Raw genomic sequence first — 20093 nt, 5'->3', positions numbered from 1 at the left:
CTTCTATAGCAGTAAAAGGTACTATCAAGTTGCCACGGAAGAAAAGCAATAGTGTGATGCTTTTGAACTATAACAATGATCAGCATTGCAAGCTATTCTTAAAGGTACACATGATCTGACACATATCTTGGTGGTAACTAACAGCTGTCAAGTGAGCTTAAGACCCATTCAACTTGAAGGCAATAGTGCTTTCTATTCAAAGTCTAATCAACTACCCAGGGCTAGTAAGGTCATGGATTCATGTATCTCAGAACATAACTACTTTACTAAAACCAGCATAGTTCCTTAACTGAATTCTAATTCTTATCCTTATACTAACATATGTTTATAGCTCTCACCCTTCATCAAGATGCTTCCCTCTACAGCAAAAGGAGATCATTACAGAAAACCACAACTGGTTATAATTCAGAGAATAATGGACTATGGAAGCCAAGACCCAATGGATACATCAACAATACTTCCTGTACTCAAGGCTCAGGAACAGGAAGACAGGAAGATAAAACTATAAGAATCAGAAGATCAGGAAGTGTGCTGTAAGACTGTGTTTCATAGAGATTACAGGAAACCTACACATGATACCCCCAGCAGTATGGCTGCTTAAAGAAATGTTGAACAAGGACAATATCAACAAATGTGTTAAGATGGAAAGAGAGAATCTCATGGGGTCCCACCTTTAGACAAAGTACTACAGGCAGTTAATGACCTCTGAGAGAGTGAAAATAGCCTGGGTCAGGATTGAGCCCCTTTGCTGGTTATTAAGTATGATACCTAATTGGTCAGTGCTGAAACCAGCAGCAAAAATGAACTCTATAAGTTGTATTTATGTATTTATACTTACATATTATCTAATATATGAAATAATTATAACAAAAAAAGAGACCATCAATTTTAGAAGGAGTTGGAGCTATGAGAGTGGTTGAAAGAAAAAAACAAAAGCAATGATGTAATTTAATTATAATTAAAGTAAATGTTTTTAAAAACTAAGATGGAATCAAATATCGTACTTTGAATAATATGTGTAACTCTCCAAAGGTCTGTGTTTCAGTGGTAACAACTTTCTTGACAAAGGTAGATTACATTAAATCTTGGGGTGTATAACTAACAAACTCTGATGATGAGGTAGTTATGATTTCCTTCTTCTGCCCTTGTTTTAACTGTGTCCTACATATGAAATTCTTCCTTTCTGCTTGTATTTTAGTTTTGTATTTATCCTTATTGTCTTATTTTCAAATATAACTATATTAAATGCATTTTAATTTTAAGATATTTTAACACTGTCATATAAAACATTGCTAAAGTTCCCTCTGAAGTCATTATACCTATTCTTTTTCTTCAAACATTGGTACATATGATATGACTCCTTCTAGGGTCCTGTCTATGTAGTCACATGAGCATATGTATACTTAGGGAAATGTCTCTTTCATGTTCCTTTTCTTTTTCTCATTTTATTTTAAATCATAGATTTGCTGTAATAGTTTAAATAATGTTCCTCCATGGCCCCTGTGATTTTTCTGTGGCAATTTTAAGAAGTAGTAGAACGTTTAGCATATGGGACCTATTGGGAGACTATAACTTTAGTGGTATGCCCTTAAAGGGGATACTAGAATCACTCTTCAGTCTTTTCTTCCTTTACTCACAGCCACCATTAGGTTCCCAAGCATGGACTGAAGTCTTTGAAACCATAAACAAACAAACAAACAAACAAACAAACAAACAAACACAAAAGAACCTTGCTTTTCCTATCTCTTGATAACCATAGGTAATCCATAGTAACTAAAGGCTAACACAGGAGCTTACAGTCATGTCCAGCACAGCAGGAACTTTGCTAGTTTTCTGACTTATTCATAGGTAAGAGGAAAATGGAACTCGAAAAAAAAATCATCCTAAGTGAGGTAACTCACACTCAGAAAGACAAACATGGTATATGCTCATTTTTAAGTGAATATTTGCTGTTAAAGTAAAGCATGCTAAACCCAGAGAGGCTAAAGGCTCAATCAGGGTCATATGAATCTCTCTTGGAGGGGTAAATAGAATATATTTTGTGGGTTTACTGGGGTCAGATGGGAATGTGAACAAGAGGAATCAGTTGAAGGGAGGAGTCAAAGGAGAGAGTATGGGGAGAGATGATGGAAATTGGGCGACATTTGGGGGTGATGTGGAAACCTAGTTTACTGGAAACTCTATGAGGGTTTCCTAGCCAAGATTCCTAGTAATGTAGAATAGGAAGCCTGAACCAGATATCTCTTATAACCAGGCAAGGTTTCCAGTGGTGGAACTAGAACACCAATTCAAGCACAAAAAGTTTAACTTACAATGGTCTTCCCTGCAAGATGTGCTGGGGTAATGATGGCACAGAACTTATGGGACTAGCTAACCAATGTCTAGTCTAACTTGAGTCCCACTCCAAGAGAGAAAGTCCATGCCCAACACTGCCTGAATGGTCAGAAACCAGAGACTGAATAACTCAGAGACCTAGGGTAGAACCAAACACGACTGGCCAAAAATGGGGGAAAAAAGCGAAATTATTTCTAATGATATTCTACTATATTCATAGATCAGTGACTAGCCCAATTGTCACCAGAGAGGCTTCATCCAGCCACTAATGGGTGCAGATGCAGAGACCCACAACCAAACATTAGGCAGAGCTCCTGCAACCCCATAGAAGAGAGGGAAGAAGGACTGTAGGAGCCAGAGGGTTCAAGAACCTCACAAGAACATGCTCTGAAAAATGAACTAAGCAGGGCTTATGGGGGCTCACAGAGACTGAGGCAACAATCATGAAACCTTCATGGGTCTATACTAGATCGTCTGCATATATGTTATGGTGGTGTAGCTTGGTGATCTTGTGTGACTCATAACATTAAGAGTGGGGGTTTCTCTGACTCTTGCCAGCTCTTGGAACCCCTTTCCTTTTGGGGGGTTGCCTTAATATGAGAGTTTATACCTAGTCTTATTGTAACTTGTTATGCTGTATTTGGTTGATATCCCTGCGAGGCCTGCACTTTTCTGAAGGAAATTGGGGAGCAGTGAATCTAGTGGTGAGAGGAGAGGGGGACTGAGAGGAGTAGAAGAAGGGAAAACTGATGTCAGGATGTATTGTGTGAGAGAAGAATACATTTTTAGAAAAGGAATACTTAGTACATAGTAAGATTGTCTTAAACATTTCTCATGCAAATGTTACTTTTTACCCTTATGTTTTGGTCATCATTCAAGGCCAGTTCTAGATATTGGTCCAGTTCATTTGTTTGCAGTCCTCTTTAGGTGACTCTGCAGTGTGTGTTGAAAATTGTTTACAGTAACATTGTAGATCCTAGCTAGATAAAGAAGCTGAAGGATACATTTAAGTGAATCCTCTGTGTGGTGTGACCAGTAGCTGACTAGTGTCATTCAGTTCCTCCCTGTCACTAGCATTCCATCTTGAAAATGAGTGCCTGGATGGTGTTTCTGAGGATGAATTTGTTTTCTTAATTGAAAAACTACATAGACACATTTCTTTATTATTATTAAGAGATATACCAACCACAGATTCCCCTCTCTTCCTCCTCCCCCTCCCCAACCTTCCCCACCTCAACCCACCCCCTATTCCCACCTCCTCCAAGGCAGAGTCTCCCATGGGGAGTCAGCAGAGCCTGGTACATTCAGTTGAGGCAGGTCCAGGTCCCTCCTCCCTGCAATAAGCCTGCACAAAGTACCATAGGCACTAGGCACCAAAATGCCAACTCATGCACCAGGGACAGGCCCTGATCCTACTGCCTGGGAGCACCCTGAACAATTCAAGCTAAGCAACTGTCTCACCTATCCAGAGGGCCTAGTATAGTACCGTGCGGGATCCTCAGCTATTGGTCCACAGTTCATCCATTTTCACTAGTTTGGCTGTCTATCTCTGTACATTTTCCCATTATGGTCTCAATGTCACTTGCTCATAGAATCCCTCCTCTCTTTCATCAATTGGACTCCTGGATCTCGGCCTGGCACCTGGTGGAGGATCTCTGCATCTGCTTCCATCCATCACTGGATGAGGGCTCTATGATGACAGTTAGGGTATTCAGCCATCTGATCACTGGTGTAGGCCAGTTCAGGTACCATTTCAACTATTAACAGTAGTCTAAGGTGGGGTCATCCTTGTGGATTCCTGGGAACTTCCCTAGCACTCTGTTTCTCCCTATTCCCATGATGTCTTCATTTCTCATGGTATCTCTTTCCTTGCTCTCCCACTTTCTCCCTATTCCAGCTCTAACCTCCTGTTCCCCTATGTTCTCATCCCCCAACCCCCTTGCCCTCCATTACTCCACCATCACCCCCAGTTTGCTCATGTAGATCTCATCTATTTCTCCTTAGCTGGGTGATCCATGGATCCTTCATAGGGTCCTCCCTGCTAGCTAGCCTCCCTGGAGCTGTGGGTCTAGACTGGTTATCCTTTGCTTTACATCTAGTATCCAATTATGAGTGAGTGCATACCATGTTTGCCCTCTGAGTCTGGGTTACCTCACTCAGGATGATATTTTCTAGTTCCATCCATTTGCCTGTGATTTTCATGATGTCATTTTTTTTCAGAGACACTTTAAAAAAAGGCATTTATGAATGAAAATAGGTAATTGCTCTGGTAATAAAACATATTATTTGCCTGTTATGGGAAAAGGTAGTGACTAAAGATATCTAAAGAAATAATCTGATGGAAGATGTGTATAAGATTGGAAAATGTCATTTAAAAAATAAGTTAATGTAAGGCCCAAAACATGCATGCATACATCTGTAGAACCAATAGCAGGATGGGTAAAAAATTTTAAGTGTGTCTTTAAGTGGCTACTCTCATTAAAAATTAATTAACACTTTCTACATCTTGCTTCCCTCGTTTAGAAAAGTTGAAGTGAAGTTGCAAAGCTTTCACATGAAAAAGTTGGCCCTGTATTTATAACTTGCTTACTGGACACTTTTAAGACACCCCAAATGATGTTCAACCTCATCTATTAAAATGTGCAAAAATCAGCATTTTGTCTCAGACTATACTCAAATTAAATAGAATATAAGATGAAACTTGAGAAGTGTGAACCTTTTCTATGATGACACAACAATCGTTAAGCTAAGCAACTATGTCTTATTTCCAGATGAGCTTAAATAATGACTTTGCCAAACCAAAAACAATATTTTTTATCCCCAGGTAAGAGATTGTTTCTGTCTAATAATCACAAAATATTGCCTTGGTAGTAATTGTTTTTCTGACATAAAAATGATTGAAAACAAGCCAATAAAATCTGTTGCTGAAGAAGGAAAACATTAAATTAGGCCCCAACTTTCAGTAAAATAGAACCATATGGTACATTTAATTATAAAGTTGAGGAGATATTTGAAGTTTTAATTTAAGTGTTTTACTTACAACATTAGCTCAACTCTTCCGCCCAGATGTTTAGCAGTTAGCCACAGCATACACAGAAAATTGTCTCCAAAGGAAACAACAACAACAACAACAACAACAACAACAACAACAACAAACCTAGCAACTGTTGGGCCATGCATTTAGTCTATTCAACAGAAGCCAAAACTTAAAAAAGTTCCATGAATGGAATTAATGCTATGGAACTCTGGTTTCCTCTGCTCCATGTTAATTATATTGGTTGCTCCTTTGGATTGCTTTGTAACTCACAAAAGGTGGTATCCACTTACCATGAATATTGGAATCAGAACCTTGTTTGATTGGCAGTTTATATGTACATTCATGTATCCATTCATTAGTCATACATCAAATAGTGCTTACTGTGTGTCTGGCATTGGACTAGACAGACTGATGAGCAAACGTCAAGATCTTTTCATATTTTTGCAGCCTGGGGTTCAGGCTTTGGTAAATCATCTCTAAATGTCATTGTTATCTACTTCACAGACTAATGTCAGCTCTAAATGGAATAGGAATCCATGTGAAGAAATTGGTTTGCACACTTTACAAAGGCCCTCTGTATCTGTAATTTTCATATCTACCAATTTACTGATAATGAGTGGAAGAGAATTTATTTGGAAAGTAGGTTGTGTGATCAAGCATAGACTGCTTTTTCTTGTCATCATTTCCTCAAACATACAGTATTATCAAACTATTTACAGAGCATTTATATTTTATTATGTTCTAAAAGTTATTGGAGATGATTTAAAGCAGATAGAAGGATGGTCTTAGCAAATAAGCAAGCACCACACCATTTTTATGCACAAGACTTAAGACAAGTTTGATATTCACTGCAAATCTTGAAACTAATATCCTGTAGACACCGAAGGACAACTACCACTATTATGAAATAGCCACAGTATTTTCTGATCTACCTGCACTTCATGCCTCAATTGGAAAGGGGTCTTTAATCAATCACGGTCACCAGCCTCCTGGAAAAGTCCTTCTGTACTGCTCAGCTTGAATGTGGCATGTGTGAGTACAGACATTACCTTCTTGCCAGGAAGATGGAGATGGATGAGTGGGAGAAGGGGGAGTTCAGAATGTAGGACATGCAACTGATGCATAGCATGATCCATGTTTCTCCCCCCGCTTGAATTGTGACAAGATGAGTGGGACTTGGGGAGAGCAGGAACAGCTGAGCAAACAAAGTAATCTGGATTACATTTGAGGTAATGATGACAAGTTCTGGAAAGTCACATCCATCATGTGAAGCAATGACTGTCTTCCCAAACTGTGTTCACCTGAATTTGATGATGGAAAAGAGTAAGTCCACTTTTCAATCCTCTTGAGTAAAAGTCTCTTCAGATGGACGGCTTTATTGTTCTCTTATTACTCACTCTATTTGTTCCAAATCCTTATTCTTCCTTTTCTACCTTTGCTTTTAGCATCAAAAACCTGCCAGAAGGGACTGAGGAAACTATTCATTTTGTGGCCTGTCTAATGAATTAGATTTGCTCCCAAATTCTGAAGGGTGCTTTAAAACAAACACAAGAGGAGGTGGAATATCTCTCACTAGATTGCCAGTCAGCAGAAACCATGTGTTTTATGTGATCAACCTACTATGGCAACTGACTTCCATAGAATTTTATCAGAGAAGTCACTCTGTCGTGTGAATTAGTATTGTTTTTCCTGCCTGCTTGCCTCCAACGTGCAGTAGAGAATATTCAATTTATCCTTCTAGTTATTTGACAGATATTCTGGTAATCTGGAACCACTGCGGCTGTGGCCCACCTACTGCTTTTTGTTTGGCTTAACAACACTGTGATTATTATTCACAGCATCATCAATTAATTATAAGACATTTGGTGATGATATTAAGGAAGTTGGAACTGTTTCAGTTTAGATTGACACTACTCAAGACATTGGCATAACATGTTTGCTCAGACATAGAAGAGTATGGCAGGGAATCTGGTCGAGAATAATAGATAGCTAATTTGGAAACAACTAATTAGAAACTGTCATAATTTGGATGTGTAACAAGCTACTATTTACCTTTCTGTGAATCTAAAATGTTTCTGAAGCAGAGCCACAAAGCAATGATTCTCAGCAGGCATCGGGAGTGTAGCAGAGTGTGGCATTCAGAACCTTGCCAGGTTTGCAAAACTATGTGTACTATACCTATTTCTTACATAGGCCAGAAAGTGAAGCTGGACAAAATTTGTTGACTATACGAGTGGGAATATATAGAACATATAGTGACAAACTGATGTAGGAGGCATGCAGAGTGAGAACAAAGAGTCAAGAAGTACTTTGAAAGTATAAATTAAATATACGGAAGAATATGTAAGTTATTCATAATAACAGACTACTCTCAAGAACGTTAGCAACATACATTCCATACTTTTAAAAGTTCTAGTTACTATGGACTTTAATAGCTGGTATAGCACATAATTTTTTGAAATTCTTTTAAACCTAAGTGCAGAAAGTGCAGTGGTGAAGCACAGTTCTCCTGAGACAGCTATGTGTCTGCATTGCCATACTGTGTTATAGTCAATGAAAGTTTTGTGGAGTATACTATGCATTCAAAAAGCTCATTTCTTCCTTTCAAAGGTTTCTGTTATCAAGTCCCAGATACTACTGTTAAATTAAAAAAAATCATTTCAAAGTCTAGTCATACAGAGCATTCACAGTAACATGCTCATGGCTTCTGTGGGTCAGGGGTTTGAACAGAGTACTCCTGGTACTGCTTGTTACTGTTGTGTGTATGGTGGCTATTATGATTTAAATGTGAACTACATGTCACAGTCTTGAATGTTAGAGCTTTCAGTCCATAGATGATAGAGCTGTTTAGATTTTTAGGAACTTTTAGGGTGGAGCCTTTGGGATGGTAAGCACAGCAAGCAGGGGTTATCAGAGGAGTCAAGCATTTGATGGTAATAGTCTCTGTAGGGGGTTTACAGCTTTAGTTGTTTCCTAATCCTCTGCAAGGTAAGCAAGTTACACCCATGATCTTGCCTCCAGGATAGAGCTGACACAGCTGCTATGCCTTCTCCTTGAAGATGAACTGCTGTTTCTAATCCCTGAGCCCAAATAAGTCATTCTTCCATTGTTTCTAACTGGTGTTTGTTTACAATAACAAGAAAATAAGAGTTAAGGAAGGGAAGGGAAGGGAAGGGAGGATAAGGGAGGGGAGGGGAAAAAAAGGGGTGGGGAGGGGAGGGAAAGACCTCAGCTGGGACATTTTATGGGCTACTCCAGTACCTAAGGCAGAAATAATTTGGAGGCATCTTCTCTAGTGTTTCTGCTTGCTAAAGCTGGCTATTGGCATCATTGCTAATGGAATTTTTGGCTATACTGCCCACACATGGCTTTTCCATGATACCATTCAGTGTGGGGGTAGTTTTGTTTCTTCACAGAACAACAGCTGTGTTCTGAGAATTTGTATGCCCATAATGGCAAGTGTAAAACAGTCACAAATGTTATTTCATTGTAGTCACAACACACCTAGATCCAGGTGGAAGGAATATATTCCTATACCTTGATGGAAATGATGCCAACATCATAATGCAGTAGTTGATTTGGGGATGGAAAGTGTTTTTGTTTGCATCTTTAGAGAGTGCAGGATGCTATTAATGATCAGTTCAAGAAATAATTGTTGATGACTTGATGAAGAAAACTTTTGGCTTTTAAAAATATAATGACGAAGTGGATGAAGGTAGTGGCTCACTTGGTAAAGTGCTTTGTGAGCCAACAAGTATCTGAGTTTGTATCCCTAACACCCATTTAAAAGATCGGTCTGGTAGTGTATATCTGTAATCCCAGCATTAAGGATGTAGAGGCATGAGGACATGTGCTGCATGGTGATCTCCAGGTTCAGTGAAGAACATTGTCTGAAAATAAGGTAAAGAACAAGTGAGGAAGACAGTGTGTCAATTTCTGGCCTCCACACTCATGCAGACACATGTGTACAAAACCACCCATTCAGCACATGAGTAAGAGTACACACACACACACACAAACATACATACAGGCACACACACACAAACACAAACACAAATATATATTATAGTGATAGAAAAACTAATTTGTTTTAAACAGATATAACTGTGTAAAGAATACTGGAGATTCTCCAGTAACAATAATAACCCTCTATTTCCCCAATTCTCAGGGTATAAAAATTATTTTTTGGAATACCTTGAACTTCATGAGTTGATGAAGTATGAGATCCGTTAGGCATCAAATGGAACAGCAATACATCATTTCCTAATTGTCTTTCTAGGGAAAAGGTGAGCCTGAGATTGATAACCTTTCCTCTATCACTTGTTATTTGCATGACCTGAGACAAATTAATCAACTAGTCTTTGCCTCTTTTTTCCTGTCTATGACTAAAAGTACAAAAATAGTAACTATCTACTCAAAGTTTTTAGCACTAATGAAAATTAGGTATGAATGTGAAGCAATTTATACAATACCAGAGACAGTGTAAGCAATAAAGAAATGTCAGCTATTGTTTTTTACAAGGGTAGCTTGAAAACCTAAATATTTTTTTTACTGAGATATTAATAATTATTCAGACCAAGAGAAAGAATTTGGAGACATGATATATTGGGATATATTTAATTTAGAAACTCTGGAGGAATATATTCAAATATTTTTAATTACTATTATTTATTATTATTATTATTATTATTATTATATTTGTGTTATAATTTTACACATCAGCATGGGTTCCCCTGTCCTCCCCCCTCCCGCCCCCAACCCCACCTTCCCCCCAGCCCCTCCCCTCCATTCCCATGTCCTCCAGGATCAAGGCACCCCTGGGGATTCATTTAAACCTGGTGGATTCAGTACAGACAGGTCCAGTCCCCTCCTTCCAGGCTGAGCAAAGTGTTTCTGTGTAAGCCTAAGGTTCCAAACAGCCAGCTCGTGCACTAAGGACAGGTCCCAGGCCCACAGCCTGGATGCCTCCCAAACAGTTCAAGCTATTCAGTTGTCTCACTTATCCAGAGGGCCTGAGTTCAATTCCCAGCACCCACGTGGTGGCTCACAACCATCTGTCATGAGATCGGGCGCCCTCTTCCTGCCTGCAGGAAGACATACAGACAGAACACTGTGTATATAACAAATATTTTTATGGAAAACTAGTTTGTGTTGCGGCAACAGGCTGAGGTTCTTCCCATCTGTACTGAGAATCTTCAATAGAACCTCTCCTTCTTGTATGTATTGTTTCATTTAACACTGAAATGCAATATATACATGGAATTTGGCTTCAAAGAGGGAAATAGGGAGAACTAGGCTGTTCCAAGGGATTTCTCAGAGTTACATTCCACTTCATTCCCTGGAGCCCTTTCATAGGTTAGAGAAGGCAAATGAACAGCCACCTCTCACTTGCTCACTCATTCATGATCAAAGCTATTGTTAACCTTTTCTTCCTCTTTCTGAGTATGTTGTGCAAAAAGAAGTTATTCCATTGATAATGATGGATATTATTTGAAAAATGTTCAATGCCACTAGCAATTATTAGGTTGTGCCAAGTCAGAGAGTCTGTAAGTATCTCTATCTATAGATTCCCGACTATCATGTTGCCTCTGATTTATTGTTATAACTGTACATTCTATTTCTTAGAACTGTTTGTAGAGTGAGACTGATAGGGAGCCATATACTTAGATGAATTTATAGCACCACTAAATATTAGGACAAAAGTTTAAATAGATGTGTAAATTTGAGTCCCAAAGGATGAAAACAGACCATGTATAATGATCAAATCTCTCTTTTTTAATAAAAAAATCACTGAAACATACATATTCATATACATTACCATGACCATAAAGTTCAGCTATATTTGTAATTGATTTTCAAGCTTCCTGGCTGTTATTTGCCTTCAGTGTATATGTGTGTATCTTTGTTCGATATGTTATTGATGGTTGCAAATCACAATATAAGTGGAATTATGACATAAACCAGTACATTTTATTCTCTTGTTTCTGTTTCCTAGTATAGTGCACAGAGCACACAAATGCGTGTATTAGAAGTGGCAGTAATGCACGACTATTGCAGAGGTTAGATGTCTATCCACTTGGAATAATTCAACTCTATTACAGAAAATGAAAGCAGCTTTTAGGGCATATTCTTATCTTTGTGAGGTATTAGCAATTAAATTTGAACTTGGCCTTATAATTTCTTATATGATTCTAGGATCTTGTATACATTGTCAAACATGCTAGAGTTTTACTTTGGAAGACAAATTTAGTAAAAAGATAATAACTTCCTTCCTTCCTTCCTTTCTTTTTCCTCCTCCTCTTCTTCTTCATCTTCTTTTTCTTCTCCTCCTCTTCCTCCTCTTCTTCTTCATCTTCTTTTTCTTCTCCTCCTCTTCCTCCTCCTCCTCCTTCTTCTTTTGTCAAAAGACTATGCCTAGATATAGGTTTCTTTCAGTAAAGGTATAAATTAAAAATAAAACTCTGTCCAATCTTAATAGTCATCCAAATCAGATCATAGAAATGACAGATGACTCGCTCTAAAGCAGTCTGATAAAACAGAACCAATGGCACATTGCCCAGGACAAAATGCTAATGAACCTTTATTTCCTTCTGAATGTTTTTGTAGACATATACTTACAAAGAAGTACTGTGCGTAGTTGGAATTTTTATTAAATGTAACTTATTTCCCTAGCTTCATGTAGAAACAGAAATGGAGCTGTCTGATCAAATATGCTATTTCTGATGTTCTTAAGAGTCACGTATCTTGAATACAGCCAGAAAAGGGAGAAAAAATCGCACATACGCCTACTTTGATATACTCATTCTCCTTTTTATCATGTTCATAGCTATTTCTATTGTCTGTCTGCAAAGAAGCTAACTGCAAGAGGTTCTTGTTTTAAAACAGAAGGAAGCTAAGAGCTGGCTTTGTTACAACTGCTGGTAGCAGAAACACAGCGACACTCAAAAGTATTTTGGTTTTGGAAGCTGTCCTTGTACATTATCTGACATGTCCCTGAGAGAATCAGATCACAATATGTCACTGCAAACCTTTGTTTTATTAAATTACCTAAGTGGAAAAATAAAAGAATAGAACCAATCAACTGTTTGGGGAATAAAGGATGTAGGAATTACAAGAAAGATCTATTTCTCAACCTTCACTTTGATGGAGAAGCTAATCCTGTATCTAAACTCCCTTCCATACAGCCTCTCATCATTGCATCTACAACACATCTTAGCATTTTCTCATCAAAAGATATGAGACTTAAAAATGTCTTCCTTCTATATGAGCCTATGAATTCTAGTGAGGATTTCAGAAAGAAAGGGATTGGGTTTTCATATTTACTGCTGTGAGACCCAGAGCCTTGTACTTAGCATGTGTTCAGAAAAATGGCAAATGATGAATAATGCATGTCTTTAGTGAAGTAATGCCAGTATGATTCCCTTTCTCCTGTTTTCTCTTTTTCACACTTTCTACTTCTATATGTCATGGAGATGAAAAAAAACAGACACGTTCAAAGTCTTACAAACATCTTTATAGATATGATAAGCATTGAATGTATTTAAAATACAGTTACACATATATATGATTACCACTTTGGTAATACTGTGTTTCCTGACTTGAGAAATTTGCATTTTAAATTATATATTATAAGGGGAGCCAAGAAAGCAGTTTGTATATTAATTTTTTTGTGTGTGTGTATGTGGGGTGTGGGTGTGTATGCTGGCTGTTGAACTAGGGATTTCTGCACTCTGTGTCAGCACTGTACCTCTAAGGCATAACTTCAAACATCACTTTATATTTTATTTTGAGAAAGGTCTTGTTCAATTGTTCAAATTAATAACGACTTCATTCATAATCTAGGCAGCCTTTGAAGTTATCTCCTCCTGTTTGAGCCTCTTGAATAGCTAAGATTACAGGCCTGTTTCACCAGATCTAGTCTAAACCTCTTTCATAAAATAATTTAAAAATATCAATGAATTATACTTCCTTCTATCATTATTCTAATTCTACTGTAGGTGAAACACACATGAGTGCACGCATGGTATGCAGGAGCGCGCGCGTGCACACACACACACACACACACACACACACACACAATTTCCTCAATGAAACTATTTCTCTTGAACTTTGTATCACTAATATGATCTTGATTGTTTTCCTTGACCTCTTTTCAAGTCTTCAGTCTTAAAAATAAGTAGGATATCAGGTAGATCTAGTAAAAGAGGGAGGAGGAGAAGTGGGACAAGCTGAGTAATTAATAAAACTAGTAATTAATCGTATTACCTAGGGCATTGCTTCCAAATTTGGCTGAAGAGTAAAACTACTGGCATGTTTGACAGGGGGAGGGAATGAGGAAAGAAGATAGGGGAAGAAAAGAATAAGAAGATAAAAATAAACTGATTGATAACTGGCTGGATATGAGACTTACCAGGTATGAACTGACAGTGGTAATCTTTAAGTCTGTGGCCCTATTGATGCTTATCATTGGCCAGGCTGGGAGGAATATTCATTGTAGGGTAGGGTTGAGGAATAAAAGAAAATAAAACAACAACACCCTTAAACAGCTATATTATAGGAAACTTGTCAGGCATTATGAAGATCAGGGCTTACAAATAATCTGGCAAAGCATGTGTGTAGTACTGAAAGCCAATAACAGCTAGAAAAGATTTCCCAGCAGGTTCCCCAAACATGGCTACAGGAATGTGTCCTGAGGAACTATGGGATTTAGATAGCTCAAGTAACTCCTGATTAAAAATCACCAAGGGTTGGCATGTCCTATAAAGTGTTGAAGGCTGCAATATAATTCTACCTTGATCATGATAGTAACCATTTCAGGTAGCTCAGAATATTCTATTTTTTGCACACCCCAGCAGTGTTTAATACATTCACACTCTTTTCATAGTTAGTAGGATCTACAGCTATGGTTTTGATTTTCATTTAATCTATATATGATTTTTGTTCTTTCTAGAGCCTTCTTGTTTGGAGAATGACAATTGAGAATATTTTCAAAGAGTGAACTTTTGGCTCTGTTACTCTTAGCTATGATTCATTTATTGTGTACTTTATAGATTTATGGTTTTATATGTGTAATTTTTTTTCTATTTCTACTTTGTGCAAGTTTAATATGCAGCTCTTGTCTAGCTTTAATCAAAGGTCCCAGGCTTTGAATGTTTCTTCATTTTTAATAATTCCATAAGAACTATACATTTCCCTCTGTGCATTCTTCTACATGCATTCCACGTGACTTGATAAACCAAATTTACATTATAATTCAACTCAAAATATTTTTTAGATTCTATCATGGCTTCTTCAGCAAATCATGGATTATTTATAAGTATATTGTATACTTAAAAAATACTGTAAAAGTCCTAATGTGTTTCTGCTACTGAGTTGGACATAATGGCACATCATCTATAAAATTAAAGCTCATGATGTCTTTCTATGAAATTCTTCAGCCTTAACATGGTCACAAGAACATGGTTTGTTTTCCAACATTGTCTACAAGTGACTGATAATAATAGTTGCTGGATATAGTGATTCTATTAAAAAATCTAGATAATTTGCCTCCTACATGTTGGCCCCGCCTCTATGGATTTTACAAACTATAGATGAGCCAATGAGATTAGCAAACTGTTTATCATTTTGACAAAACATTTGAAGAAACAACTTCAGAACAGGAGAGTTTGACTGGTGGATTCAGACATTTTAGTGCATAGTTGGCAAGATTTATAGTTGTGGATCAGGAGGAACCAGAACTCCATGGAGTGGATCATGTGATAGAACTGAGCTGTTCAACTTGTGCTGGGCAGAAAGTAGGCCACAATGAAAGACTAAAAGGTGCCATGATAAGCTATGTCTCTACAGGAAACACATTCAGTGACACAATTTCTCCACAATCTACTACTCTTAATTTCCTCCCCCTACCCTAAATTATCATCATATTCTAAGGTCTTCCAGAGAGTAATCCATTGATGAGATCTTAGCATCCAACTTCGGAAAGCTCATCAGCTTGTATCCAAGCCTTTAATCCATTCAAATCATAACACGACCATACTGACTAGACACAGATATTTTCCTGTTATTTACAATCTAATACAGGTGAACAACTACTAAAAACCATTTGCATTGAATTTGCTATTACAAGTAGCATAGAGATTAGTTAAAATATAGGGGAGGAAGAGTTGAGGTTGTCTGTAAATACTTTGCCATTTTATATGAAGGACTTGGCCATTGGTGGAGATCACAAGACCTGGAACCACCCACAACTACCAAGTAACAATTATATGTAGTGTACTCTTTAAGTCTCAGAAATCACTATAGATTTTTTTCTAATTGTTTTTGTATGCTATTAAGAGAGAAGAATTAAAACCAACTAATTTTGTAGATTTTTCTCTTTTATTTCAGTTCTGAACATTATAGCCTCATATATGTTTTAGATCCTTTAGTTCATACTCATTTTAAAATGACTAAATTGCTTATTTTGTGTTGAATGCTTTAAGATTCCCTTAGTGACTTTCAGCATATTGTTCTGAACTATATTTATCATGGGTTAAGATATATCATAATTTCTCTCAAAATTAATCATTGGATCTGTAAATTAACCTATCTTTAACACTTTTCCTCCCTAAGTCTTTCATCTTTGGTTTATTTCATCCTTCACATGTACTACACAAAATACTTCAACACAAATTTCATACTCAAGTGTTCTTAATTATATATGTTCCTTATCATATATTTTGGGAGTATCTGGGCATTGAATATATTGGTTAGAGCTCTATATAGCCATTCACATATTGGGGAGATTTTATTAATGACTGAGTGTAGTGGATAGACATCCCAGCATTGGCCTGGAAGTTCCAACTCCCATTGAGGCTTCGGTAATGGTCATGCCCACAAGGCAGGGCAGAGGTGGAAGCGGAAGACCAAGGATCAGGAGGAGGTCTCTCTCTTGGTTCCGGGACCCTGGATGCTGGAGGTAGACAGAGCAGAGTTCTCCAGAGAACACCGCCGGACTGTGCTATACCTTTGCCAGACCCTGCAACCTACCCCTTAATTTGTAAGTTACCCCACAAAATAAACCTCCCCTTTAACTACATGGAGTGGCCTTAATAATTTCACCAATATCTAAATACCCGTGGAAAAGTCACTCTACAAAGAAATCCAGCAGTGTCTCATAGGAAACAAAGGTATTTAGTTGTTCCGCAGAGTCCAGGCAGATGTGTACAAGGTGCTGAGGGACAGGTATTACCCGTCGTTCATTGTCAGTGACCTATGTGAGAAGCTGATGGTCAAAGAGGACAAGCATGCCTCCCAGCAGGCTTCCGACAAGGAGGAACTGGGTTCTGGGAGTGAGGCTGGTGAGGAAGCCTGGAAGGCACCAGTGGGATTAGTGATCAAGCCAGCTTCAGTGTAAACAAACTTCGAGAGCTAAGTGAGAAACTTGAATACAAAAGGCAAGCTCTAGGTTCTATTCAAAATGCACCAAAACCTGATAAGAAGATTATTTCCAAATTGAAGGATGAAATACTCGTAATAGAGAAAGAATGCACAGATCTTCAGCTACACATGGCAAGAACGGATTGGTGGTGTGAGAACCTGAGCCTATGGAAAGAGACCATCACCAGTGCAGAGGTGACAGAAGAGAATGGTGAGCAAATGCCTTGCTATTTGGTCAGGGTAAACCTACAGGAAGTTGGAGGGGGCACCCGGATATGAAGACAGCCAGTCAAGAGATATCAATGGAAGGTCCTCCCACAAGGAATGTTAAACAGCCCGGCTAGCTCAGTCGGTAGAGCATGAGACTCTTAATCTCAGGGTCGTGGGTTCATGCCCCACGTTAGGCGCCAGATATTGGTGAAATTATTAAGGCCACTCCACATAGTTAAAGGGGAGGTTTATTTTGTGGGGTAACTTACAAATTAAGGGGTAGATTGCAGGGTCTGGCAAAGGTATAGCTATACCTCCTCCTGATCCTTGGTCTTCTGCTTCCTTGTCCGCCCTGCCTTGTGGGTGTGACCATTACTGAAGCCTCAATGGGGGTTGGAACTTCCAGGCCAATGCTGGGATGGCTATCCACTACAACTGAGTTTATTTATTGAGAATTTTTCTGCATTTATAGGAATACTATAACATTTCCTTAGTACCACTACTTAATACTACTGTTTCCTTAGTAGGTCTATTTATATACTATGTTAAATACAACCATCTTTGCATTCTTATATAAACAGACAATTATCTGTATGATTTCCTTAATGCATTGCTAAAGTCTGGATGTTAAGATTACACATGATATTTTGGCTTAGTTGTGGCCAAATGATTTCAATATATACTTTTTAATAGTATTTTTTCAGGATTAAGTATTAAAGTATCACTTTCATTAGGAGAATTTCTGTTTTCCTTTATATTCTATGTTCTACAGCAGTTTATATGACACATCACAATTTTTTCTTTCTATGGAAATTGATATTTTTACATTTGTTGAATTGTGTTTCATTTCATTTTCCAGCTGTGTTTGCACAAAAGAGTGCAAAGCGGTCTTTCTTGAATATTTAATTTTTTCTATATACTTAGTATTTTTTTTCTCTTTAGTGCCACATGGTTTTTATTTCCCCTCTCCTTCTATTTCCCCTTATTATTGTATCTGGGGAATGGAGAGATGGTTCAACAGTTCAGTGCACTTACTGTTCTTGAGAGGACCTGAGTTTGGTTTCACCACTCAGAGGTTTGATCATAATCATTCATATCTACAGTTTCAGGAGATCCAACAGCCTCTTCTGAGCTGTGTGGACACACTCATTCATGTAGACAAAAGTACTCAGACTTTTTTTTTTAATATATCTTAAAACAGTAAATAAAAATAAATAAATAAATAAATAAATAAATAAATAAATAAATAACCGGTGTATCTATTTGGTCTTAATTCTGATATATATATATATATATATATGTGTGTGTGTGTGTGTGTGTGTGTGTGTGTGTGTGTGTGTGTACTTTTGGGTCCATTTTCCCTTTAAAAAATTTTATGTGTATGATTTTATTAAGGAAGTTTTAAAATTCATTTTACATACCAATCAAAGATCCCCCACTGCCCTGCTCCCACCCCTCCAGCATCCCCTTCCCAACCCACACCCCATTCCCTCCTAGAAGAAGGTAAGGCACATGTGGGAGGTACATTTGGTAGAGGCAGGTCCAAGTACCTCCCCTTGCCTCAAGGCTGTGCTAGATATCACATCATAGGTAGTGGACTCCAAAAAACCTGCTCATGCACCATGGATGGATACTCATCTTACTGCCAGGGGCCCCTTAAGAAGATCAAGCCTCACAATTGTCTTCCTATGCAGAAGGCCTAGTCCAGTACCATGCAGGCTCCACAGCTAAATTTCTATGATCTAAATTTCATGAGTTCCCACTAGTTCTCTTTGGTTGTCTCTGTATGTTTCCCCATCAAGATCTTGATGCCCCTTCCTCATAAAATCCCTCTTCCCTCTCTTCGACTAGTCTCCTGGAGCATGGCCGGTTGTTTGGCTTTGGATCTCTGCATTTGCTTCTGTCAGTTACTGTAGAAAGGCTCCGTGATGACAGTTAGGGTATTCACTGATCTTAATACTGGGGTAAGTCAGTTCAGGTACCCTCTCCACTATTGCTAGTAGTATAAGCTGGGGCCATCCTTGTGGATACCTGGGAACTTCCCTAGCAACCAGTTTCTCCCTATCCTCATGATGTCTCCCTCGATTATGGTATTTCTTTCATTGCTCTCCCACTCCATCCCTATTCCAGTTCTACTATCCCATTCTCTTACATTATCATCATCCATCCATCCCCTACCCTCCATTGCCCACCCCTCATCACCAGTTTACTCAGTGGATCTCAACTATTTCCCCTTCCAAGAGTGATCCATTCATCCCTTTTTTGGTCCTCCTTGTTAGCTATCTACTCTGGAGCTATGTGTTTAGATTGGTTATCCTTTGCTTTAAATCTAGTATCCACTTATGAATGAGCACATACCATGTTTGTCTTTCTGAGTCTGGGTAACCTCACTCAGGATGATATTTTCTAGTTCCATCCATTTGCCTGCAAATTTCATGATGTCATACATGCTGTGTAGTACTCAATTGTGTATACATGTCAAAATAAAAAATTTAATTTGTTTTTTAATTTTTGAGGGGCATTTGGTCATTTCCAGGTTCTGGCTATTACAAACAATGCTACTATAAATATAGTTGAGCATGTGTCCTTGTGGTATGATTGAGCATTCATTGGGTATATGCCACTCTTGGGTCTTGAGGAAGAATGATTCCCAATTTTCTGAGAAACCTCCATACTGATTTCCAAAGTGACTGGATAAGTTTTCACTCCCACCAACAGTGGAGGTGTGTTTCTCTTGCTCCACATCCTCTGCAACATAAGCTGTCATCCGTGTTTTTGATCATAGCCATTCTGTGTTTTTGATCATAGCCATTCTGACAGGTGTAAGATGGTATCTGAGAGTCATTTTGCATTGTATTTCAACACAAGGATGTTGAGCAATTTCTTAAATGTCTTTCAGCCATTTGAGATAGATTTTGTGTGTCCCACCCTGTCTGCAGCCACTCAGCCCCAAGTAAACCCACACAGAGGCCTATATTAATTAACACTTCTCAGCCATTAGCTCAGGCTTATGACTGACTAGCTCTTACACTTAAATTCAGCCCATTTATGTTAATCTATATGTTGCCACATGTTCTGTGGCTTTACATGTGTG

The sequence above is a fragment of the Onychomys torridus genome, chromosome 3, assembly GCF_903995425.1.
Source record: "Onychomys torridus chromosome 3, mOncTor1.1, whole genome shotgun sequence".
Lineage (NCBI taxonomy): Eukaryota > Metazoa > Chordata > Mammalia > Rodentia > Cricetidae > Onychomys > Onychomys torridus.
This window is presented reverse-complemented; position numbering follows the sequence as displayed.